Source organism: Carcharodon carcharias, chromosome 12 (assembly GCF_017639515.1).
Source record: "Carcharodon carcharias isolate sCarCar2 chromosome 12, sCarCar2.pri, whole genome shotgun sequence".
NCBI lineage: Eukaryota > Metazoa > Chordata > Chondrichthyes > Lamniformes > Lamnidae > Carcharodon > Carcharodon carcharias.
Window position 1 is genome coordinate 56148930 of NC_054478.1, and position 25602 is coordinate 56174531.

General features: G+C 43.1%; 2 protein-coding genes across 11 annotated transcripts in view; one reads left to right on the plus strand and one right to left on the minus strand.

The window, feature by feature from the left end:
- cep70 (centrosomal protein 70) overlaps positions 1–19104 on the minus strand; it is a 65041-nt gene extending 45937 nt beyond the window's left edge. For 4 of the 8 annotated variants that reach the window (XM_041200445.1, XM_041200441.1, XM_041200438.1 and 1 more), the window contains exons 1-2: positions 18965–19104; positions 2130–2249 (exon numbers count right to left, since the gene is read on the minus strand). The gene's annotated coding sequence lies outside the window, so the exon portion shown is untranslated. Of the gene's footprint in view, positions 1–994; positions 1085–2129; positions 2250–18964 lie in introns of those variants that run through there. The other 4 variants (XM_041200446.1, XM_041200443.1, XM_041200440.1 and 1 more) reach the window with 3 other exon arrangements.
- faima (Fas apoptotic inhibitory molecule a) overlaps positions 1475–25602 on the plus strand; it is a 39207-nt gene continuing 15079 nt past the window's right edge. Inside the window, exons 1-2 of one of the 3 annotated variants that reach the window (XM_041200448.1) lie at positions 1475–1713; positions 19684–19815. The gene's annotated coding sequence lies outside the window, so the exon portion shown is untranslated. Of the gene's footprint in view, positions 1714–19140; positions 19252–19683; positions 19816–25602 lie in introns of those variants that run through there. The other 2 variants (XM_041200449.1, XM_041200447.1) reach the window with 2 other exon arrangements.

Consider the following 25602-nt stretch of genomic DNA (forward strand, 5'->3'; position numbering starts at 1 on the left):
AAGTTAATGAGACGGGTTTACGTATATTTTATTCAAAGGTAGGTGTTTAGTCAGAAATGACAAATGAGTTGTCAGGTCTACAGGTAATCTTAAAGTAGCAAAGGAAGAAATGTTGGTGCCACTTCAGTTAAAATTACATCTAATAGGCAGAAGTTCAAACAGGAGTCTTCACACCCAGAAATAAAAACAAAGAATGCTGGAAACACTCAGTTCAGGCAGCCTCTGTGGAGATAGTGTACGTGCACATGTCACTGTGAAATCCTAGATAAATTGCCATCTCTCACCACTTTAAACCACCAGCAACTAGTGGCTCACTCTAAATTGTTCAGCGTAGAAAACAGTCAGTGCTGAAAGTAACGTAGCATGGAGGGCCAGTGTAACCACTGCACAAACTAGGTAGTCACCTAAAGTGACAGAATTTGGGGAAGGACGTGGCAGCAAAAAGCTAAATGAATTATTCAAGAAACTACATTAGTAAACAAATAGGTTTCAGCAGTGGGAATGAAAGGTCTAGATCTGCTGATATACATGCACATATGTTCATACATATATTTTCATGTATTTAACTCGCAGCCTTTCCCAAAGTGTCATGAAATTCCTCATTCTGTGTATGCAACAGTTTCAAAAATGTGACTATCCCAAAACCACAAAGCAGTAAACATCAGAGAGTATAATGTAATCTAGCCCACTCTACTGAAATAATTCTTGATGATATAAATAGTGCACAAAGGCAGCTAGTAACTGTTGCAGGGTCAGTGAAAAGTGTAGAACAATGAGAATGTACAATCTATGTCATAATTCTCCTTTTCATGTAAAATAACTCTAAACATAAATGTAGAATTTTTATTCATATTAACGCATAATGTTCATTTTCGAAAGTTAATTGTGAGGGGGTGGGGGAGGACAAGGCTGAAGGTTCGCCTAGGGAATCTATTACTCTTATACCAGCCCTGGTCACTGAACAACCACCTACCCTCCATCTTACTGTACCTACCGTGCCAAGGCTGGAACAACAGCTTAATTAGCCCGTTCTTGTTCACTACTGAATGACCAGTACCACCCCACCCTCAATGGCAAACAGAACCGAAACCCACAACGCACGGTGGGGGAGGGGGGGAAAGGGGTGGTAGGGAGAACCTACCACAAGTCAACGGGGAAAGACGCAGCTGCTCAAAAGCATTAATACAAAATTAAAAGTGAATGTCTACAATAAAGTCCAGAGCTATCACTATTTAAATTAATTCAGCAGTTTGGAGACCGTATGTGTTCACTGCTTAGTTTCTTTAACATTTCCAACGGTTTCATTTATCTCTTCATTCCGTCTCCACCCCCCGAAATTCCCGTTGCTAGCGGCCCAGCCAAGTGTCGCCATCAACGGCGGCAAAAGTAGCCGCGCCCACAAATACAAATAAGCCAATCATATCACTTCGATCTATTGGGGGAGGTGGAAAATTGCCTCTATTCTCGCGAGATCTGGGGCCGCGGGATTTCCTCAGCGCTTGGCATTCCAGTGAAGGAGTGGGGAAGATGTTGGTTTTTTTGTGTCCACGACCACTCTGACCGGCCTGTGCTATCTGCCGAAGGCCAATCATTAAGGCATCCGAGGGCTCCGCGTTTATATTTCTGTGAAGAACACGCTCTCAGTCGCTAAGAGGATTGTGGCTGAAAGTTGCCATAGTTACCGGTCGGTGTTGGTCAGGCGCAGAGGAGCTGGTAAATAACAAGCGGCATCTCCTTTACAAACATTGCGACTGTCGCTCAGTCTTAGATTAAAACCATTCATCCCCTTTCAGGGTTTATGTTTAATCGCTTTATAAGATTTCAGTTGTAATATTCCCTTCCAAGATGATGGAATTCAAGTGGTTATTGAACTGATTTGTTTCACTCATTAAGATGCTGTTCCGATGCTCTGTAGTGATTATATCTGGATTTTATTATTGCCTGAGGTGCGGTTGGTAAATACTGCTTTGATACATTTACTATAAATGCCATGAACCATCTTCGCCCAAAACAATGATCTGCCACATTGGTAAAGGAGAGAGCTTTGTGGGATCCGTTCTAAAAATATAAATCTATTTTCCTCAGAGCGCAATAGATTGAGTTTACTGTTAATGAATGAAACTTCTTACCTCTGCCAAAGCAATCGCGTTACTGTTGAAACTTGTTAATTTAAAATGCAGACTTATAATTTAATTCTACAAGCAGTTAATCGTGGAATCTTCACTCTGTAGTGCAGAACTTGAATAGTGCTGAAAAAAGAAACATGTTATTGAAGCTTTTCGACCTGCATTCGTCAGGACAAATACAAGAATGCCAAATTTCAAACAGTCACAGCAAACTATAGGACTGGAGAAAAGGGTGCTGATTGCTTGGCAAGTTGACTCTGGCCAAGGTCGTGCCACGGAGGAGGCAACTGGGAATTATAGGCTTCCCCAAGCTACAGGGTAGTTCAAAAAAAGTGCAAGGCCAGAACATATTCATTTTGTTTGCAGAGAACAGGTCCCTATGTATGAATATGTGTCACTTCTAGCAAACATACATGAGTCACATTATGAGCTCAACTGATTATCTTAAATTGGATGTCAGATGCACACTCAGAATTGTTCAGCAAGTGCTGCCCAATCGCAGAATCATATTTAACAGTAGAAATTTGGTTTGGGTTTTGCAAGCTTCAGCTAGTTCAGTACAGTCTGTATGCTGCCTGTTAAGAACAACTGAAGGAACTGAAGTTTGATGTGATCATTCAACCATTGGGCCTACATACCTGGCATCGCATGGGCACTGAAATTCGTACACAACGTTGCTCAATTGTGTTTAGGCAGAACATTTTTAGGGACTGACAGCAGCATCCAGTTAGTTTCACACTGCTACTATGCAAACTTTATTAATAACACACCAAATGTTACTATGCTGCTTTCATGCTGTTTTCTTTTTGTTTGGCTGGCAAAGCCAGCCTTTGCCCATCCCTAAGTGCCCAAGAGAAGGTGGTAGTGAGTTAAAATGGGGTCACAATGAAAAATAGTTTGCAAAGCACTCCTGTAGTCCTTTGCTTCGCTTTGCATGTACACAATCCAGCAAGGTCATGTTCTGATATTAGTATGGATTTTGTCCTGTATTACACGCACAAACTGCATTGATTACTGAAATGCTGAGGTCATTTTGGTGATTATAAACAAATGCATTTGTCCACACTCTTGATAGTAATAGAAGATAAACAAAGGGAAAACTAATGTTTCTACCCACTTGAAGTCTAATAATTCTGCTCATTTGAAGTCGCCTAGAAGCACTTCAATTTCACTGCAGACCATAAAAGTGCTAAAATTACATGATTCCTTGTAACAAAAGTATTTCAGACCTTTTAGCCTTCAGCCACTCTCATCCCTGCAAAGAAAGATAATGAAGGCACACTCCAGCGCAGACTACCCGAGGATGTGATAATAGCCTTAGAACAGGAAGTTTTCTTTGGCCTCCCGTGGTGAAGCTGACAGTTGTGCACCAGACTGTCAAAGGTCGCCAAAATAATCTTGGAAAATTGTACTTGCGATTGCACAGGCCACTCAAATAACATTATGCTCCTTTAGGAACAAAAACAAAATGCTGGAAAAACTCAGCAGGCCTGACAGCATCTGTGGAGAGAAAGACAGAGTTAACGTTTCGAGTCCGTATGACTCTTCTTCAGAGCTACACGCTGTCAGACCTGCTGAATTTTTCCAGCATTTTTCGTTTTTGTTCCAGATTTCCAGCATCCACAGTATTTTGCCTTTATGCTCCTTTAGGAACTTGTTAATGTTAATTGGCAGCGAGCAAGCCATTCAAACTTCCCTTCACTTTGGCGGGATTGGAAAATCCCACCCAATGTCATGATCTAAATATCCAGGCAAGATAGCCAGACTCATAAGACTGAGCTTTTGACAGCTATTATTTCAGGTAATGTATTACCGTCCTTTCTAGTATTCTGCAAAAAAAAAAATTTAAGGTGGATAGGAAATACTGTATATACTTGAGTAATGGTCGATCTATTGTCAAAGTTGACACCCAACTTTTGGCCAAAAAATTCAAACCCTTTGTACTTACCACTGACCGCTGAAGTCAAACTTGCCTTGGTGCAAACCTACTCCTTGATAGAATCATAGAATAGCACACCAGTGAATTGGCTGTTGAGCTTCTCATGTCTGCGCATGTCACCCTGTGCTGTCAAGGCACTGGTCTGTGCTGTGTTTCTTTGCCACACCCGCCCTCTTAATATGGCAGCATATGGCATCAAGAAGGAATGGTAGATACACAGCCCAGATCAAACTTAAAGTCATTGAGATTATAAAGCAGACAAATAATTGTGCAGTAGCTAGAGAATTCAAGATATCAGAGAAGAACATTAGAGATTGGAGGAAGCTATCTACACAGCCTAGGCAGATGCCTGAGAATAAATATGCAAACAGAGAAAAGCCTAGCACGTGGCCCAGTTGGAAAATTAAATTGCAAAATATGTCAGTGAAAATCGCCAGAATGGATCCTCAGTTCCTTGCCCTGAAACGAGCGAAAAACTTAGGCATTGCAGATTTCAAAGCCAGCCATGGATGGAGTACCAGCCTTATGAAGAAAAACAATTTTGTACTGCAATAGAATACCAAGATTTCACAGTGTCTCTTAGCAGAACTTGATGACAAGCTTATCACTTCTCAGCACTTCTGGCTAGAGGTTTATAATCAATCGTCAACAGAAGAATGGATATGGATTGACTTGTATTGGGAACATGGATAGGACTTCCATGAATTTTGACATGCCAGGCAGTCAAATAGTGAGCAAAGCTGGAGAGAAGCCAGTATTAGTGAAGACAACTGGCCATGAAAAAAAATGCATGAAATTATATGGATTTTGTTTTTGATAAATTTGAGGAATTTAGTGTTCATAAATTAATATCTGTCTCCACAGAACTTGTTATTTATTTATAAATAAAAATTCAATAATAAAAATACTTTTTGGTTCTTTTTGCATTATTTTTGGGGCTAGGGTTGGCAGGAATAGTCTCCAACCTGGCAAGTCTGTGATAGCAAGGCAATGGCAGAGGATGTATTTCAATCCCTCAAAAATATTACTCGTGTAAAAGTCAACTCTCTACTTGTTGGCTAAAAATTTAGTCTTAGAAAATCAGCTTTTGCACGAATATATACAGTATTTTCTCCTTGCGAATTATTTTCAGTACTTGGACCAGTAACTGGAGTCATAACCAGTAGTTTGCCTATGTAACAACAGTAACTATACTTTAGTAGTACATCATTGGCTGTTTAGCACTTTAGGACATTCTGAAATTGTGAAAGATGCTAGTTTTAAACATTTTCAATTCATTCTCATCCAGAATCAATAATCTAAAAGAATTATTAACTGTTCAAATATGATTTTTCGACTTGTCACCACTTCATTAGATGAATGGTTAGTAGGAAAGGCAGCTGCAGTCTTCATTGCTTGTCTAAACTGTCACATGTCAGCAAGAGTATTTCATTGTTGATCTTTTAGAACCTTTAAAGGTTTAGCTGTTAGTCAAGATGTAGTATTCAGAATTTGTAAGCATTAATGCCAAATTAATTAAGATGTACATCTACTGTGTAGTCTAATTATGCAATATATTGGCTCATAACTTGCGATCTCCAGAGGGTCATGTTTGGACTAGAGATGTAATGATGCTGGGGACCTCAGGAGGAGACCGAAATGGATCATCCGCTTGGCACTTCTGGCTGGAGATTGTTGCAAATGCTTTAGCCTTGTCTTTTACGTTGATGTGCTGGGCTCCCCTATCATTGAGGATGGGGATATTTGTAGAGCTTCCTCCTCCAGTTAGTTGTTTACATGTCCTCCACCATTCACAACTAGATGTGGCAGGACTGCAGAGCTTAGATCTGATCGTTGGTTGTGGGATCACTTGGCTCTGTCTATCACATGCTGCTTTCACTTTTTTGGCATGTAGTCCTGTGTCACCAGGTTGACACCTCATTTTTAGGTATGCCTGGTGCTGGTCCTGGCATGCCCTCCTTCACTCTTCTTTGAACCAGGGTTGATCACCTGGTTTGATGGTAATGGTAGAGTGGGGGAAATGGGACATGAGATTACAAATTGTGGTTGTATACAGTTCTGCTGCTGTTGATGGTCCTCATGGATGCCCAGTTTTGAGTTGCTAGATCTGTTTGAAATCTATCCCATTTAGCTTGGTGGTAGTGCCACACAACACGATGGAATTGTGAAGGCGGATCTTCGTCTCCACAAGGACTGTGCAGTGGTCACTCCTACTGATATTGTCATGGACAGATGCATCTGCAGCAAGTAAATTGGTGAAGACAAGGTCAAGTAGGTTTTTCCCTCTTGTTGATTCCCTCACCACCTGCTGCAGACCCAGTCCAGCAACTGTGTCCTTTAGGACTCGGGTCCTTTAGGACTCCATCAAGAGTGGTGTTACCGAGGCATTCTTGGTGTTGGACATTAGAGTCTCCCACCTAGAGTACATCCTGTGGCCTTGCCACCCTCAATGCTTCCCCCAAATAGCATTCAACTGACTCATCAGCTGAGACAGGGCAGTAGGTGGTAATCACCAGGAGGTTTCCTTGCCATGACACTTCATGGGGTCCAGAGACCAAGTTGGGAATTCCCAGGGTAACTCCCTCCCGACTGTGTACCACTATGCTACCACCTCTGGTGAATGTGTGCTGAAGGTAGGACAGGACATATCCAGGGATGGTGATGGTGGTGGAGGTAACTGGGACATTATCTGTGAGGTATGATTCCATAAGTATGACAATGGCAGACTTTTACTTGACTACTCTGTGGGACAGCTCTACCAATTTTGGCACAAGGCCCCAGATGTTAGAAAGGAGGAATTTGCAGGGTCGACAGGGCTGGGCTTGCCGTTGTTATTTCCAGTGCTTATGTTGATGCTGGGTGATCCGTCCGGTTTCATTCCTTTTTTGTAGGCTTTGTAGCAGTTTGACACAACTGGGTGGCTTGCTAGGGCATTTCAGAGGGCAGTTAAGAGTCAACCACATTGCTGTGGGTCTGGAGTCACTTGGAGGCCAGATAGCATATTTCTTCCACTGTGAAAACACAGTGCTCTGCCATGGTGTAATTCAAACCTGTGTCCCCAGAGCATTACCCTGGGCCTCTGGATTACTAGTCCAGTGACATTACCACTACACCACTTAATATTGGTAAATGTGATGACTCACATTTGCTACACTTCATTATTGGATAAAAATAATTAACATTATTTTTCCTTTTCAGAAGAATGTAAAATGTTCTGGTTCTTATACTTTATAACCAGGAATTCAATATGATAGTAATTAAAGGAAATTCTGGAATTGGAGCAACACTACAAGCACATGATATTAAAGGGATGGCGTTAATTTGTATATGTAATTAGCTAAAAGATAGTGGTAAGACAGAAAATAGTGGTAAACGGATGCTTTTCTAACTGGACGGAATTGTACATTGGCATTCCCAGGGGTTGGTATTAGGGTCATTGATTTTCTTGTTATATATAAATAATCTGGACTTTGGTATAGAGAATCCAATTTTGAAGTTGTCAAATTATACAAAACTTGGCTAATAGTTAATAGTGAACTGAAAAGGAGTAGACTTCAAGAGGCCATGGACTAGTGAAGTGTAAAGATGCAATTTAATGCAAGCTGGTGTGAATTGATGCACTACAAAAGGAACAATACGGACAGTATGATAAAAATTGTGTTATTTTTGAAGTGAGTGCATGAGCAGAGAGACCTGGGTGTGCATATTCACAAGTCCTTGAAGGTGGCAGATCTGGTTGAGAAGGCAGTTAAGAAAGTGTATAAGCTACTTGGCTTTGTAATTAGGGGCTTTGATTACCAAAACAAGGAATTCATGCTAAACATTTATAAATCACTGGTTTGCCCCAGCTGGAGCACTGAACACAATTCTGAACACCACCCTTTAGGAAGGTTGTCAAAGCTTTGGAGCAGGTAAGGAAGAGACTTACCAAGATGATACCAGAAGTGGGGCACTTCAGTTATGTGGATAACATGTGATTGTTCTCTTTAAATCTGGGAAGGCTAAAGGAAGACCTGATAGATCTATAATTCTATAACACTTCAATACGCAGGAACATTCTTTCAAAATCTACTTTCCACTGATTTGCACTGATGTATTATTTTATCATTTTATCAGCAATGGATGTTTGAAACCCAATATTGATATGAATGTTTTGACTTGCTTTTCATTTCCTACTTTTGGAAAGATTGTTTTTCAGGATTTTGCCACAATTTTATAAGCAAAGATTATTTGTTTCCAGATGAAGTATGTGTGATAAGGTACTCTGTGCCTTTGCAACATCAAAAGAAGAAAATCTCATATTGGAACAAATTGTATTATTACTGTGCAAATGTTTGTGTTTAGTCAGCAATAATTGGCTACCTGTGGCAAAAATCCAATTCCTAAAACAATTAATGGCATAACATAGCATTGGAATTTTTTTCAGTGTGCAGATAAAAGTTTTTTAAAATCTGTGTAAGAAATTGGTTATTGAGTGTTCTGGGTAATAAAATACTTCTCTCATTGACCTTTGTTCAATTTTTTAAATGTGTTCTTAATTTGAAAGAACACTTAAGGATGGAGCCGATGCTGACAAGACCAAATTTAATGCCCAAGCTTTGTTGCTTTGAAAAGCCATGTCTACTTTGTTTTATGAAAATGATAGGGCTGTCTCTTCAATCCACATAAATAGTTTCTTATTGCCTGAGCAAGGACAACCCTACTTGTCTAAGCCTAAAAATATGTGGGTCTGTGTCTATAAGATGCACAGTCAAAGAACCCCAGAGGTGTCCATGGTTAATTGGAGTTTGGTCATCTTAAACTGAATTGCTAGCACAGGGCAATGGGGTAAGATTCCTTCTGCTTTTCCAGCTAAGGTTAAGGCAGTGGTTTACAGGATTCTATGCTGTTTAATGGAAGGATCCAAATCCAAAGCTCTACTTCTCAAGTACCAATCAATGACCCTGACTGTCAGCTTCTCAATTATTAGTAGCTCTTGCTGTATTGCAGACCTCCCTAGCTTGAATATTGAACAGAAATGTCTGCCATCAAGGATTGGCTCAGGACCTATGCTGAGACATTTCAACTTGGAAGCATCTAAATTCCTTATAGATCCCATTAGCCTCCCCTCTTGCTACCTTTTAAAGGAAGAGGGAGGAATTAAATTAATTGATCATTAGACAACTGATGAACATAGGTTTTAGCTTTAGCTTTAGCTAGTTGTATACTAGGCACTCTGAATTTCTCTTGAGTGGTATAATGAGTACAATGCACTTTCGGTGCAGTACACCTTCATTTCCCTTGATTTATGTCCATGCCATTTTACCAGGTATACTCAACAGCAGCTGTTTAATCCAGACCCTCCTGTAAATTACTTTGTCAAGGAGATGCCACCTTTAAAACTTCAGAACAATTTATGAAATTAAAGTCTTATACCATTGTGTTATTTTATATAAAGCTACAATCTGCCTGGGCGTTGCTCCTAAAAATGACAGTAGTCTGAATATTTCTACAAAATTTTAAAAATTACTACACTTAAAACCAGGGTCAGAATTTTGTGCTTGACATGCGGGGGGCGGGCCCCACATGTCAGCGCGTAAAATAACACGTAGTGACCATCCCGACATCACCGCGTGCCATCGCGATATTTCGCTGGGTGGGTGCATGATGAAGTTCAACGTGCACCCGCCATTAATTAATGGGCTAGTTAAGGCCCTTAAATCCGCAATCGACGCCGATTTTCAGGCACTCATGCAATCTTCGGCTTGGCGCAACGGGCAGGCGGGTAAGAGACTTTTTAATAAAATTCATCCATGGGCGGGATAAGAGGGCTCACTGGGATTGTCAATCTGGTCTGTCAGTATTTATTGCAGAAAGTTTTTTAAACTTGCCTGTGTGATCTGTAACAATTCAGAACAAATTCCAGCAGCTTTCTGTGTACTTTGAACTTTCAGGTCAGCACTCTGCAGTCAGGAATCTTTATTGGACCTGCAGCTTTCCGGAGGCCTCCCTTTAGCCTGGGTATGAGTTCTGACAAGTCCACTAGAGGCAGCTCCTCTGAGGAGGAAGGGAGGGCTACAATAAGGAGGAGGACAGGAGTGCATATTCAGCCTCCAGGGGAGCCACCTTTGGAAGGACAGGCGCAGGCACAAGGTGCGCAGGGCCAAGAGGTAGACCAAGGTGGAAAGGTTCGCAGAAGATGCTAATATCTTGCTGCCAGGTTATACAGGCGGCGAAGCAGCTACCTCAATATGACTGAGTCTCAGTGCCAAAGGAGGGTCCGACTGTCAAGGGAGACAATTACATCTGTCAGATGATTAGTGCTGAGATCTCTCCTAATTGTGTGGGCGGACATCCCATGCCAGCGGCTCTGAAGGTCATAGTTGCCCTCAACATTTATGCCTCTAGCTCCTTCCAGGGCTCAGTGGGTGATCTTTGTGGTGTCTCCCGATCAGCTGTCCACACTTGTGTCAACCTATTCAGAGGTGCATTGACTTTCATCCACTACCGCTGGGACCAGTCAAACCAGAGGCTTCGCAGCCATTGCTGGCTTCCCCCACATCCAGGGTGCTATAGACTGCACACATGTGGCCATCAAGGTGCCAGCAGGTGAGCCTGTGTCAACAGGAAGGTATTCCACTCAATGAATGTGCAGATAGTGTGTGATCACAGGATGGTGATTCTACAAGTCTTTGCAAGGTACCCAGGCAGCTTCCACGATACCAACATCCTGAGACACTCCCAGGTGCTGGGGCTCTTCAGTGCTCTGGCTCGGCTTGATGGCTGCTGGGTGACAAGGGCTTTCCCCTCAAAAGGTGGCTCATGATGCCTCTCTGCCATCCAAGAACAGAAGCCGAGCAGCGGTACAATAGGAGCAACGCCTCCACAAGGGCTGTGGTGGAGAGAGCCATTGGTCTTAAGATGGGCTTCCGATGCCTGGACCGCTCAGGGGCCGCACTCCAGTACCCCCCACATCGTGTCTCGGGGATAGTGGTTGCATGCTGCGCTCTCCACAGTCTTGTGCTGGAAAGGGGGAATGTAGTGGACGATGAAGACATTGACTCAGTGGATGCGGCTGCACACAGTGAGTCCAGCACTGATTCTGAGGATGAGGGGGCACAGGGGAATGCTGAGGGTTAAACGCTGACCCGGGACTACACCAAGGAGGCAGGGACACCCAGGACACTTTAATCCAACGAACCTTCAGCTAGCTCCACACAAATGGATCAAGAGGACCAGCCTTGCCTGGCACTTCCATAGTTGGCGCTTAAACGCTAAATCTGCCATGTCATCAGCTGCAACTAAGGGCTTTGTACATAAACCTCAATGTCCACTCAAACACTCATGACACGTATCTAAAACATAGAAATGCAGAACAAAGGAGCCACCCTCAGCCATGGTAACACATCCAGTTTTTAATTTTTTCCTTCATAAGGTCTCACAAAATGAAAGCAAAATATTTTTCAACCATAAACAAATAATAATTCCCCAATCTAGGGCCAACACACAAGCACCAATGAGAAACCCGTGGTGTGCTTAAGGTGCCTTATGCTTAGGTTTACAAATGCTACGTCTTGGTGCCGCCCCATCGCTCAGAATGGCTTCTGAGACAATCTGCTGACTCTGCTGTCCTGTTGGCCTTGATGACCTTGGCGGCCATCCTCTGGTCTGTGGAGCCTGTGCTGGCCCTGCCTGGGAGGGAGCTGCCAGTTCCACAGCTGGCATTTCCCCAGTCGTTGCAGCCTCACCCGATGAAGCGGTCACTGGGCGAGGGGCGGAGCAGCTGGTGCCGTCATCCAGAGCGCCGTGAGAGGAGCCTGCTGATGCAACAGGCAGCTGCTCCGCTGACCATGAGGTTGTCCCGGACCTCCCTGCTCACCGTGGATGGATGGGCAACGAGCTGGGAAGCTTGAAGCCCACACCATCTCCCACATTGGCAATGATCAGCTGTGGCCACTGCTGCTGTGAGGGCTTGCAGGTCCAAGTGTATCCCCAGGAGAAGCTGCTTGTTCTGCTGGAATCCCCCTCTACAAGAGTCGCCACTCTCTCCATGGAGGAAGCATGACGCTCTGCCATGAGACTCATTGCATCACTGATGCTCTGCGTGGACTCCTCCACCACTGACACCAAGCGAAGCATTGTCTCATGCAATACTCCCAGGTGTTCCTGCACACCCGGCTGCATTTCCTGCAGCTGCTGCATTGCCGATGACTCCAGAGGCACATCGTCACAGTCTGACTCAGCATGTGCCGGTCCCTTGAAATCCTCCGGCTGCTGGCGCCATCAGCACTCTCTGTCTCTGCCAGGTCCTCCAGCGATTGTGAAGTACCCTCTCCACTGTGCCCTGGGACACTAGCCAATGTTGCAATTCCCACCGATGTGCTAATATCTGCACTGGTGCCTGCCTCACAGAAATGGTGTGACACAGGTAGCAGTTGCGGGCCCTCAGGTGTGAGAGGGGGCATCTACAATTGCTCCTGTTGGACAGGCTCTGATGATGCTAAAATTAACAACAAGGACAGTGGATCACAGTGTGCACACAGTGACACACTTCATCCCTTTCCCCCGATTCATTATGCACTCAACCCTCCAGAACCTATGAAGACGAATATTGGTGGGGTGGCAAATAGTCACGAGGAGACCCAAACATTACAGGCGGATACAGATGGGCTGGTCAGATGGCCTAAGGAATGCCAAATGGAATGTTAAATGGATAAGTGTGTGGTGATGCACTTGGGCAGGAGAAACAAGGTACGGGAATACACGAGGAATGCTAGGACCGTGGAAAGTAAGGAGGATCAGAGGGACCTTGCTGGGCATGTCGACAGGCCCGTTAAGGTAGCGGGACAGGTACATAAGGCATTTAAGGAGGTAAAAGCCATACTTTCCTTTATTAGCTGAGGAATAGAATATAGGAACCGGGAGGTAATGTTGCAAGTGCAGAAAACGCTGCCTAGGCCACAGCTATAATTCTGCGTGCAGTTGTGATATGCGCTTCATGGGAGGGATGTGATTGGAGTGGAGAGAGTGCTGAGGTTGCTGGCCAGGATGCATGCTGGGCTAGAGAGTTGGAGTTATGAGGAGACATAGCATAGACTGGGGATATTTCACCTGGAGTAGAAGAGATTGAGGGGTGACATTATTGAGCTTTATAATATGAGGGGCATAGATAGGGTTGACAGAAAGGAACTTTAGCCCTTGGTGGAGGGATGAGTAACTTGGTGGTATTGATTTAAGGTAAGGGGCATGAGGTTAACAGGTGAGGTGATGAGGAACTTTTGCACACAGTAATGTGGGATGCCCTGCCTAAAAGGGTGGTGGACGCAGAAACCCTCCTGACATGTAATAAGTATTTGGATGTACAGTTGCGATGCCATGGCATACAAGACCATGGGGATAGTGGTCGGGAATGGGATAAGGCGACTTTGGAAGGTGGGTGACACGCATCTTCGAAGGGCCAAGGGACCTTTATCTATGACCCACACCTCAGACTCTATCAGTCTGTGAATGAGCAATGTTGCTACAATAACGATTCAAACAATCATCAGTGCTATGGAAGGTGGGAAGACGGAGTGGATGTCACTGTGGATCTCAAATACCTGGCTGTTCCTCACTGACACCTGTGGACCTGGGCGCATGGCGCCTCTCAAGCTCCAGGACCTCTTACTCGAGTCAGCTCAAAATCATCAGCTGGGCCTGGCCGCCTCTAGTCCACAAACACTCAGGCATTGTGAGCATTCTTCTCCTGAGAAACAGAGAAGACCATTCATTGTGGCAATTTGCACGTGGACTCTGCACGCACACGCTGCATCCGAACCACACTGGCCCGCATCAGACCTCAGTGCCTGCTCTCCACACTGTTGATCAGTCACAAAAAGATAGCACGCCTGCTCCCAACCCCCGCACCCCCACCCATCAGCCAAAATTGGACACATTCTGCGTACATCACTTTAGGAAACACACGGTCTTAGCTCCCATAGCAAGGAGGTGCAACTAGGTGCTGTGTCAAGGGCAGCAGATGGCTCTTGGCCACGAGACATTGAGGCTCCCCTTCCACAATCTCATCACCGTGAATAGGACATGTGTTGGAGTTCTGAGTATGCGCCTAGCTGCATCTCCTGCAGATTGACCCCAGACTAGATATATGTGACTAAGAGCAACACATGATGTGGGGGAGAATTCATCTCCTCATGAACCACTGAGGCTGATGTAAGCATGGGCACTATCTGCTTGCCCACCCAGCGTATGAGAAATGCCCAACATGATTCAATGCAGTCACGACAGTAAGACTTGGGGTGGGAGGGCCCAAAGGCTAAGGCTATCTGCTGGTTTAAATGCCCAGCGCCAACATGGTTCTCACCCACAGCGCAACAAATCATTGAAGTGCTTACGGCACTGGATCCAGGTGCACTGCACCATGTCACGGGAGCTCGCCACCTCCACCAGCCCCTACCAGGCAAGGTTCATCAGGTGGGGTGGCCTCCTCCTCCCATCCTGGAGGACCAACACCTCCCGCCGTGCTGCCTCCTCAAGGAGGCTAGCAAAGCAATCATCAGAAAAGCGAGGGGCACATTAGCCCCCTGCTGGCCTACACTGCAGCCTGCCCTACTCCACTGCCTTTCCCTCCAGAGTGCCCTGCTGAGCAGACCCCCTGCGGTTGGATCTCCACGTGGCCATTGCAAGCTGCTTACAGGAGGCTGCCATGCCTTTTAAGCAGACTGCTGGGTTGCCATTGGACCCGATGGTCTGTGCACGCTCACCACAGCCTGCACACTCCTGCTATCCACAGGAGTCGGAAACACGCTGGGCGGGTCTTAATTGGCCTGCCCTCGCAAAATGGTGGCACAGCCCCGATCGAGCCTGCATCTGCTCCTGCTCCACCCACCTGCTTAATAGAAAATTTTGGCCCAGGAGCGGGGGAGAGAGGTTATTTTCGGTAAATATTGTCTTGTTTTTTATGTGTAAATTGTACTGCTGATGTCTAGTTTTTACATTGAGTCCCTGTTGGCAGGAAAAAAGGGTATAATAAGTCCACTGTGTCTCGAACATGTATTTCATTATCTGAATGTCTATCCTGTAGAATGCATGGAACAGCAATTGGTTTGCACATTATGATTTTATATGCATGGGAAATACATAAGAGAAAATAATTTTATCTAGTTATAAATGATAAACCCGCTCAAGCATTTTTTCCCAGTCTTTGAAACATATGTAAGTGTTCTTGTTTGCTGCTAGATATTTATCGAAGATTGTTCTTAGGTTAAATATTCCCTCTCTTGTTCTACTCTGGATCTAAATCCAGATGCGATTCACCAATTTCTGTTTCAAATGTGTTATTATTTCTTTCTATTATGATTTTAAAAATCAATTTAATGAGATAACTCATTGAGCTTATTGTTCTAAAATGATTACGTTCCATTACTTTAGGCATCTTAGGTAATGTAACAAATAATGAATGTCTCAAGTCACTTGGAATGTATCCTTTGGTATGTATTTGATCACAAATTTCTGATATTACTTTTATTTCTGTTTCTCCAAGAGTTTTTGTATGTTCTGTTGTTGCTTCATCTATGCCTGGAGCTTTTCCTGTAGTCGTCAATTTCAAAGCATTCTTTACCTCTGATATTAGACTGTGGCTAGAATCTTCAGGTCGGCGAGCGGAGCCCAGCTCGCCAACGGGTAAAATGACGCGCAGTGATGTCGGGCGTGTGTCCCAACATCACTGCATCATTCTGATCCTCAGTTCGGCGGGCGTGTAGCAGAGTCGGCTGCACGCCCACCAAACTGTCAAAGGCCTATTAAGGCCATTTAAAAACTAATAAAAGTTATGAACTGAGCTGCCTGTCCAACCTTAAGGTTGGCAGGCAGGCGAAGAGCCCAGGCAGCCTTCACATTTATCGTGAAACCTCATCCACGGGTGAGTTTATACATTAAATAAATTTTTTAATTAAAATTCATTCATTGGCATATCCCAGCTCATGTGACACAGTCACATGAGGGGACATATCTTAAATTTTTTTTTTCTTTAAAATTTTTAAAAATCAAACTTATCTCCCTGAGGCAGCTCTGTGCTGGCCCCGACTCAGCCTACTCCCCCCGCCCGCAATGGGAGCGCTCAGCACTTCTGGGTGCGTGTCATGCAGGGCGGGCCTTAATTGGCCCACCCACGCAAAATGGTGGCGCTCAGCTGATCACAGGCGGCAATCGGCTGCGTGTCCATCCATACCCACTCCCGCCCAATACCCCCCACCCCCACCCCGTGTATCTTGAGAACACCCTCATAATCAGAGACCATAAAAAAAGCATTTGCTCATGTTTATCACCAAAAGCTAATAGATGTGTGCTGAAATGTGACATTGACAGTAAAGATGTGAGATTTATGCAGAGCCCATATTGGGACCAAATGGCCAGCATCAGACTAGAAGCTGGAGAATCAGATATGATTCAGTAAAGAGAGGAATACAACAAGACTGTGTACTGTCATCAAAATTATTCATCCCATATACAGAACAAATATCCAGAAAATTAGATGTTCTCCAGGGGGTAAAAATTGGAGGCAAGAACATAACAAACTTGCGGTATGCTGACGACACAGTGCTACATGCAGCATCAGTAGACACCCTACAAAATATCTTAGATGAAATAAAATCTAGAGGTTTAGAATATGGAATGAGTATAAAAAGTCAAAAACAATTGTAGTGTTATGATCCCAGCTGATGCTAAAAACTGATCAAGTCAGATCCCAGAGTGAAACCTGGCTTGATAGATTCTTACGTCTTTTTTTTAGAAACTGTTAAGGAAAGTTACTGAACAAATTCACAGGAGTCTGCTGATGAACTTTTAACAAAGAATAAAATATTTGTTAAGCAAGAAAAATTAACTATCTCACACCAGACAAAACGATTGGAAAGATCTTGATATAATTCACACTATTTCTTTACCCCAGTACTATCTTTACAGATAAACCAGTGAAGAGTTACCACAACAGTGTCTTGCTTTGGACTTGCACGTTACAAACGGTTTTCTTCAGGTGTATTCATTCGATGCTTTTCACCCAACTATCTCTCCCAAAAACCACACTCTAAACTTACTACTTCTTCAACTACAGAGCAAACAAATGAGTTCTCTAAACTCAGTCATCAGTAGCACCTCTGCTAAACTGATCACTACTAAGTTCTGTAGCTAACTATTCAGTCAACTACTGTCTCCAATAGCCTTGTAGTCTTTCTTATCAGGGAGCTTAGAATTCCTGTCCCCTCTCTCTGACATGCACCAAACTCTCTCTTCTGTCTTTTCTTTGTGTCTGTCCCTGGACCACTGTCACTATGCAACAGTAAAGCTTTTCTATTTTGTTTTCTTTTCCAAAATCACTAAACTTTTAACTTTCAACCCATCTTTTTAACTTCGGGGGCTGTAAAATCTCATCAAACATGTATATGTACAAACAAGCCCAAAAGACTTGACGCTTTATTCCAGAGTCTATCCAGACTCCCAGGCACCAAACTACCTGAATGAAACTGAAATCATTTTACCTTCCTTAACACACAAATATATATTTCAACTTAAAAATTATACATTGTTCATAACAATAGTTAGAAGGAATACATTAGAAGAAACTAGATTGAAAATTGAAGTGGATCATGTCACAGTGGAACAAGTAGATAAGCTGATATCATTTGTCTAAATAGATAAAAGGATGTTATATGTGATGCCAACGTTAGAAGAAAGTAGAGATAGCTAGAAGTAATTTCGTGAAGATGAAGGACATATTAATTATGAAAAATAAACTCATAAGATGGTACATTCTATCTATCCACTTTCCTCTATGCCTCAGAAACCTGGACAATAAATAAAGATCTGTGGAAGAAAATAGAGGCCTTTGAAATGTGCATGCTAAGACGAATGCTAAACATTCCATGTACAGACCATAAGACCAATGAAGAGGTACTTGAAAATGCAAGAGTAAAAAGAACTCTTAAAAGTGACACCCATAAAAGAAAATGTCGGTACTTCAGCTATTTAATCAGAGCTGAAAAGCTGCAAATATCTCTTTGAGAGCAAAGTGGAGGGAAGCAAAAAGAGAGGTTGACCTAGGCATAAGACATCAGTTGCAGACAAGTGGATGTGTGATGATGGTGTAAGACAGACAAGTGTGATATACCATGACAGCAGATCTCCTGCTAGGAATAGCTACTAGCAACAGCAGCAGATAAAAATAATTGGTAGAAGGATTAGAGGGAACATGAGGAAAATCTTTTACACAAAGAGATGATGGGTGTCTGGAATTCACTGCCTAAATTGTATCTGAGGCTGAAACACTCAATTTATTTAAAAGGTACCTGGATATACACCTGAAACGCTGTAACCTGAAAGACTATGGACCAGGGTGCTGGAAATTGGGGTTAAAAATGAGCAACTAGCTTTTGTCTCTTTTTATGGTCAGTGCAGACACAATGGGCTGAATGGCCTCTTTCTGCATCGTAACTTTTCTATTGTTCTATAGTAATTGTAAACTGTTTTAAATAGAGATGTTCCCTTGTAGTAACCCATTGTAAGAAAATTGAATTTTAGGCATGATTTCAAGCTGTATAGGTTAGTGATCTGATATGAGGATTCAGTATTTTATAGAAAATAATAATTACTACCAAGGTTTAAATTTTCTGGTAGTGAAGTTTGGTTACTGCATGGTTGTAAAATTATTTAGTGTACTGTCTGGGAGACCTAGTTAAAAGAGCTTTGTGCAAGCACATTAACCAGTATGCTATGAAAGAAAATTAAACCTGCTGGCTGATTTACTAATGTGAAAGACCACTTGCAGCAATGATTATAATGGAAAATTATTAATGCTATTAGCCATTACTGCAAATGAAACTTCGTGGTGTATACTAAAGTAATGGCCCTTAACTTCCTCATTACTTACTGGTACTCCGGTAGTCTGGAAGTTGCGTGTCGGGACCCCACGGAAGTCCCAATGCTTCCACATGCACACTAAACGCACATTACATTCGAACTTCCAACTCAGGATTTTTAACTGCGCAGCTGAGTACGTTACGCTCAAGGGCTTCTATTTATATTGATGTCACAGCGCTAACTTTGCCGAGATGCCCCAGTGATAGGCAAGTATTTACATGGATTTCTTTACACACTTTCATTCTCGGTCTAACTGCAGTGAAGAGAGGCAGCAGACATTTCGGAGAGATTCTTTAGGTGGGTGACCTTCTTTATATATGTTTAAAAGATGTTAAAAGTATAAGTAATATGCAGAAAGTGTAAGGTAGAAATTTTATTCTTTTCACAACCTTTTCATGCAATTCTACTGTTTATTCCATTAAAAAGTCCTTTCATATTTAACAACATAGGTTGACTCTTAGAAATGTCTGTAATAAGTTTCAGCCAGTTATTTTGTAAAAAATGTGTTTACAATGCATTTTAATGCAGTGTGGTGTATTCTAGTTTTAAGAGCCCCTTTAATGCAATGTTGATCCTTAGCCTCTTAAATAGTTGATATATGTGAAAAAGATTCTGCATTCACTGTTACAAATATGTCATTTGGCTATTTCAAATGATTTAGAAAAATATAATGTTTAAAAGGACATATGTAAGCCTTCTGTCAGCTGAAGTGAACTATCTCTCCGACAGGTATTCCAGAATCCAGTGCAGATTTCAAACTTGATCTGGAGTCATATTCAATACCTGGTACATCGCAATTGCTGCTCTGCTCATGTGTCCCTACCTCCCTCCATTCCAAAATAAGACAGCAGAACTGTTGTGGTAAAGTTTTTTTAAAGTTCCATTTTATTTGTAAAAACTTAAAAATGTTGAGGTAATTATTATTCAAAATGTCATTATGTGGCTGCTTAACTTAAAGATTACTGAGTTGTCAAAAATTTAAGACTTTGTATCATTACATTATTTTTGTGAATAAATGTTTTTCATAAAACTTCACTGACTACTACAAATGTGTTATTATAACGTCAAAAACACTGAACTTTAAATAAAAGAAAACTATAACTGAATAGCGTAACTCAAACAACAAATCTGAACTGGAACATTTTTAAATGAAGGCATCACTATACTAATAAACAACACAAACCAAAAATAAATCAAATGTAACAAAACACAATTTACAGTCATCAGTGGTCAAAAGCATAATAAATAAGGAACCCAAAGCAATGAGAAACAAAGAAAACATCCATCATGAAAAAAATGGGCACGGATGAGATAGAGGAGGCAGTGTTGGAAGGAGAGGGGAGGGACCCTAATGCCTTCCGCGTCGTCGCCGTCCCCGGCCACATGGGACGTAACTTCCTATCTCCCAGGTGCATGCCCAACAGCAGGTTTCTCTGAACTAGGTGGCTGCTGGACAGTAGGTGCAGAGGCTGCAACATAACCAGCAGCAACTGTCTCTGAACTGGGTGACTCCTGGCCAGAAAATGCAGCTGCAGGTGTTACAATTTTGGTTAGAATCTGATAAAGAGACTCGTTGTGCTGTCTCATAAGCTCCCCGTGTTCCCGAGAAATCTGCACACGCTAAGTATTGACCTCAGTTAATCCTTGCAAATGGTGGTAAATTTCTTTTAAGGCCTGGTACTGCAGTTGTGAATTAGTCTTACAACTTTCACCCCTCTGTGCCAGATCCTGATACAGGCGGTCAAGGATAAACTCAGCGTCCTCATCATCACCTGCGTGGGCCACAAGTTGCCTGTGTGGTTGTAGAGGTCTGCTGTCAATGCTGCAAGCTCCTCACTTCCTGAAGGTTCTGCGTGCCCTCCCTCCGACACAGCAGCCATATCATCACAGGCCTCCCCCTACCCAACCACCATTAAATTTAGCGTCAACACAGGACTTACCACGGCATTACCTTCAAAGTCTTAAATCTCACTCTCTTGCAAGGCCCCTCCCTCCTTTGCTGCAACTACAATGCTGCATTACTCTGACACACTCACCTCTGTTACATCCTGACCCCTTCCAGGTATCTCTGTGCTGCACCAAACTCACCTGCATTGGCATCTGATGTGACCATGGCACCTGAGAGCAAAAAAAGTGAAGTAATTTTTTGTTACAAGTTAACTGTCATCTTGATGGTGTAAGCACTCAGCATTTTTTACCTTTTGCTTATTCCCATATCTGATATACTGCTGTTAATCATGGCATTAGAAAGACACATCAGCCTCCATACTTGCTCCTCCTGTTCTGTTAGGTCCTTAATGTACGGCAGCCCCCTTCAGTCAGTGAGAGCTCTCAGGCATTATGGGCCAGCTTTGTCCAAAGAAAGAAATGGAACTTTTTGTTTTAAAAAAAAAAACTGTCAGTCCTGTCCTGTGACACATTTTACAACTTCTGGAGACAGATGAAAGCTTGTAACCTGGGGGGCTTTTTGTTCCATGGTAAGACTTGTGACAAAGTCAGAGCCATCTCCAAGGCATTTTACAACGCCTCTCAAAGTTATCAAAGAAACTTTATTTATTACCTTATCAAGATTGGATGGAACTAGTTCATTGCATCTCCAAGGCAACTGCATTCTTTACACCTCTGTATTGTTTTATCAAGATTGGATACAACTGGTTCAAAGTATTTCCACAGCAACTACATTTATGACACCTCAAACTTAGTAGAAAAAATTTTCTGACCTACCTTTAATTTTTAAAGTCACAAACCAGGATTTTAAGTTTCAGAAATTATGTATTCAGGTATATACATACCCTGGCTGAATGCATTAAATCATTCAATTTCTTATGGCACTAATCCACCACCCTAGGCACAATGCTGTTGACATTAAGAACTGCTGCAACCTTTTTTCCAAGCCATGCTCTGAAGTTTTCTCGGAGGCTTAGATTTTCCACGCCCTCGGGTGTGTACGTGCCTTTCTTCCACCTCGTTTAAAAGAATATTCAATTCCTCATCTGTGAAGTTTTGACTTCTCTTCTTCACCACATTATCATGAGTTGCCATCTTCTAAATGCAAAGATATGAATACTTCTAAATATGCTACGTTTAAAAGTCATTTAATAGCATTACAGGTTTAAAATAAATAACTTATAAATCTTGCCTAAAATTGTATTCAATCGTTAAATTAAATAATTACACTTAGAATGGATCATTATCAACAGCATTAACTGTTTTTAAAAAATGTTTTAAAAAGCTGGGAAATACCTTTAAAATTATGGGGAATCCTTTGGTCTTCATCTTATCTCTTTAAAACTCTTCTGTCAATTGTTGCCTTCATGGGGTATCCCCTGTTCTGGTTGCATCATTGTGGGAGGGTGTGTGGCTTTGCCTGAGTTACACTTCACGGGGGCCTGTGAGAAGTCCTTCAATGCAGGCCCCAAGCATCTCGCGGGATCAGAATGGTCAGCATAAATTTGCAGGGTACGTAAGTGCGTATTTTTATGTTGGTTTTGTGGCGGGCAGTCACTTTCCGACGGAAGTCGGAAGTTATCACCCATAATGCAATACCTATAGTGATCAGTCCAGTACACTGGGCTAATACGCTGAGTCCTTTTTAAGCATCTGTCTTGTTTAGTCTATCACTAATCAAACCATAATCTGAAGATCATGTGACTCTGTTGGCAGAACGCTTGCCTTTGAGTCAGAATGTTCCGGATACGAGTCCCACTCAACTTCAGTTGCTAGCAAATTTATTCATAAAAAGGACTCTAAAATCTGGTAGGAAACTAGTAGAGAATGATGAAAATTTGATCATCCTTCTGAGTTACTCAATGTTCATATATTGTACAAGAACTTGCATAAAGACCCAGGTTCCTAATGTGCTTGTTTTAATAAGGTAAGTCGCTGAGTTAGAAAATCACCTAAGACAAACCAATTGAGCATTAATACCTGGATCGATAGACTGTTATGTCCCAATTCCTAATGACATCTTTGCTGCATGTTATTCTGTCTTTGTTCTTTCTGCTTGCTAATTAGATAAGAAAATTATAAATTGGCTCCTGTGATATTCTGGGAGGAGATTATTATACATAAAATTGATATAAATTACTGACTGCTTTCAGTAGTTTATTATACTGTGGCAGTTAAGTAAAGATGTTGCAAATAGATTCAATTTGCATTATTATTATGAATTTTGTTTCTGGCGTTTTGAAATAGAGCAGGATTTCTTGAAATGGTTCAAACAATGATGTGTAGTGATGATGTTCAACCTACAAAGTAGTTTACCAAACCTATCAAGTAATACTGTAATCTTGCTTGTTTTTTTAAACAGCATAATTGTAATAGGAAAAAATGGTTTATATGGAATGATTATTACTTTAAGTAAAGAACAATATTAAATGGTAGAATTTTGTTATTTTCTAAGAGTTCTTTGTTACAAAATATGCCTTAATCTTTTCATATGTCTAGCTTTGTATTTACTATGTACAGGAATATAAATCTATATTTCATCATTTTCCACCAAGGACCTGGTGGAAGGCCCCTCTCCCAGTGGCCACTTCATCGGGTGAGGCTGTGACGACTGGGGAGATGCCAGCTGTGAAACTGGTAGATCCCTCCCAGGCAGGCCCAGCACAGGCTCCGCGGGCCAGAGGACGACTGCCAAGGTCATCAAGGCCAACAGGACAGCAGAGTCAGCAGACTGTCTCAGAAGCCACTCCGAGCAATGGGGCAGCACCGAAACGTAGCATCCGTAAATGAAAGCATAAGGCACCTTAGGCACACCACGGGTTTCTCACTGGTGCTTTTGCATTGGCCCGAGATTAGACATTTATAATTTTTTTCTGCTTGCTTAACGTTTTGTTTTGGATTTGTGAGAATTTCTGATGGTTAAAATAAAAATCTGATGTGTTACCATGGCTGAGGGTGGTTCCTTTATTCTGTATTTGTATGTTTAAGATAAATGTCATGAGTGTTTGTTTGGACATTCAAGTTTATATGCAAAGCCCTTACCTCCTGCTGATGACCTGGCAGATTTAGCACTTAAGTGCCAAGTTTGAAAGCACCAGGCAAGGCTGGTCCTCCTGATCCATTTGTGTTGAGCTTGCTGAAGATTCATTGGATTAAAGCCTCCCGGATGTCCCTGCCTCCTTGGTCTGTCCCAGGTCAGCGTTTATCCCCTCAGCATTCCCCTGTTTCCTCATCCTCAGAATCAGAGCTGGACTCATCATGTGCAGCCGCACCCACTGCGTCAACGTCTTCATCGTCTACTGCGTCCGCCCTTTCCAGCACAAGATTGTGGAGAGTGCAGCATGCAACCACTATCAGCAACACACGATCTGGGGGGTACTGGAGTGCGTCCCCTGAGCGGCCCAGGCATCGGAAGCACATCTTGAGAAGATCGATGGTTCTCACCACCAGAGCCCTTGTGGAGGCATGGCTCCTATTGTAGCGCTGCTCAGCTTCTGATATTGGATGGCGGAGCTGCATCATGATCCACCTTCTGAGGGGATAGCCCTTGTCACCCAGCAGCCAGCCATCAAGCCGGGCTGGAGCACTAAAGAGCCCTGGCACCTGGGAGTGTCTGAGGATGTAGGCGTTGTGGGAGCTGCCTGGATACCTTGCACAGACTTGTAGAATCACCATCCTGTGATCACACACTATCTGCACGTTCATGGAGTGGAAGTCCTTCCTGTTGATGAAGGCACTGGCCTCACCTGCTGGCGCTTTGATGGCCACGTGTGTGCAGTCTATTGCACCCTGGACGCGGGGGAAGCCAGCAATGGCTGTGAAGCCTCTGGCTCGCTGTGTCTGGTTTGCCTGGTCCCAGTGGAAGTGGATGAAGGTCAATGCACGCCTGAACAGAGCGTCTGTGACCTGCTTGACACAACTGTGGACAGCTGATTGGGAGACACCACAAAGATCACCCACCGAGCCCTGGAAGTAGCCAGAGTCTTAGAAGTTGAGGACAGCCATTACCTTCAGAGCCACTGGCATGGGGTGTCCACCCACACAGTTAGAGATCTCAGGGCCAATCATCTGACAGATGTAATTGACTGTCTCCCTTGAGAGACCGAGCCTCCTTTGGCACTGCACCTCAGTCATATTGAAGTAGCTGCTTCATCATCTGTATACTCTGGCAGCAGGATGGTGGCATCTTTTGCGGCCCCTTCCACCTTGGATTACCTCTTGGCCCTGCGCCCCTTTTGCCTGCGCCTGTCCTCCCAAAGGTGGCTCCCCTGGAGGCTGAATGTGCACACCTGGCCTCCTCCTCATTCTACCCCTCCCTTCCTCCTCAGAGGAGCTGCCTCCAGTGGATGTCAGAATCCATACCCAGGCTAAAGGGAGGTTTCTGGGAAGCTGCAGGCCGGATAAAGATTACTGAATGCAGAGTGCTGACCTGAAGATTCAAAGTACACAGAAAACTGCTGTAATTCGTTCTGAACTGCTACTGATCACAGAGGCAAGTTTAAAAAAACTTTCTCCAATAAATACTTCACAGAACAGATTCACGACCCCAGTGAGCCCTCTCATCCTGCCTGTGGATGAGGTTCATTAAACAGTCTCTTACCCACCTGCCCATTGCCTGAAAATCGCCCTCAATTGACGAATTAAGGGCCTTAACTAGCCCGTTAATTAATGGCGGGTGCGCGTCAAACTTCATCACATGCC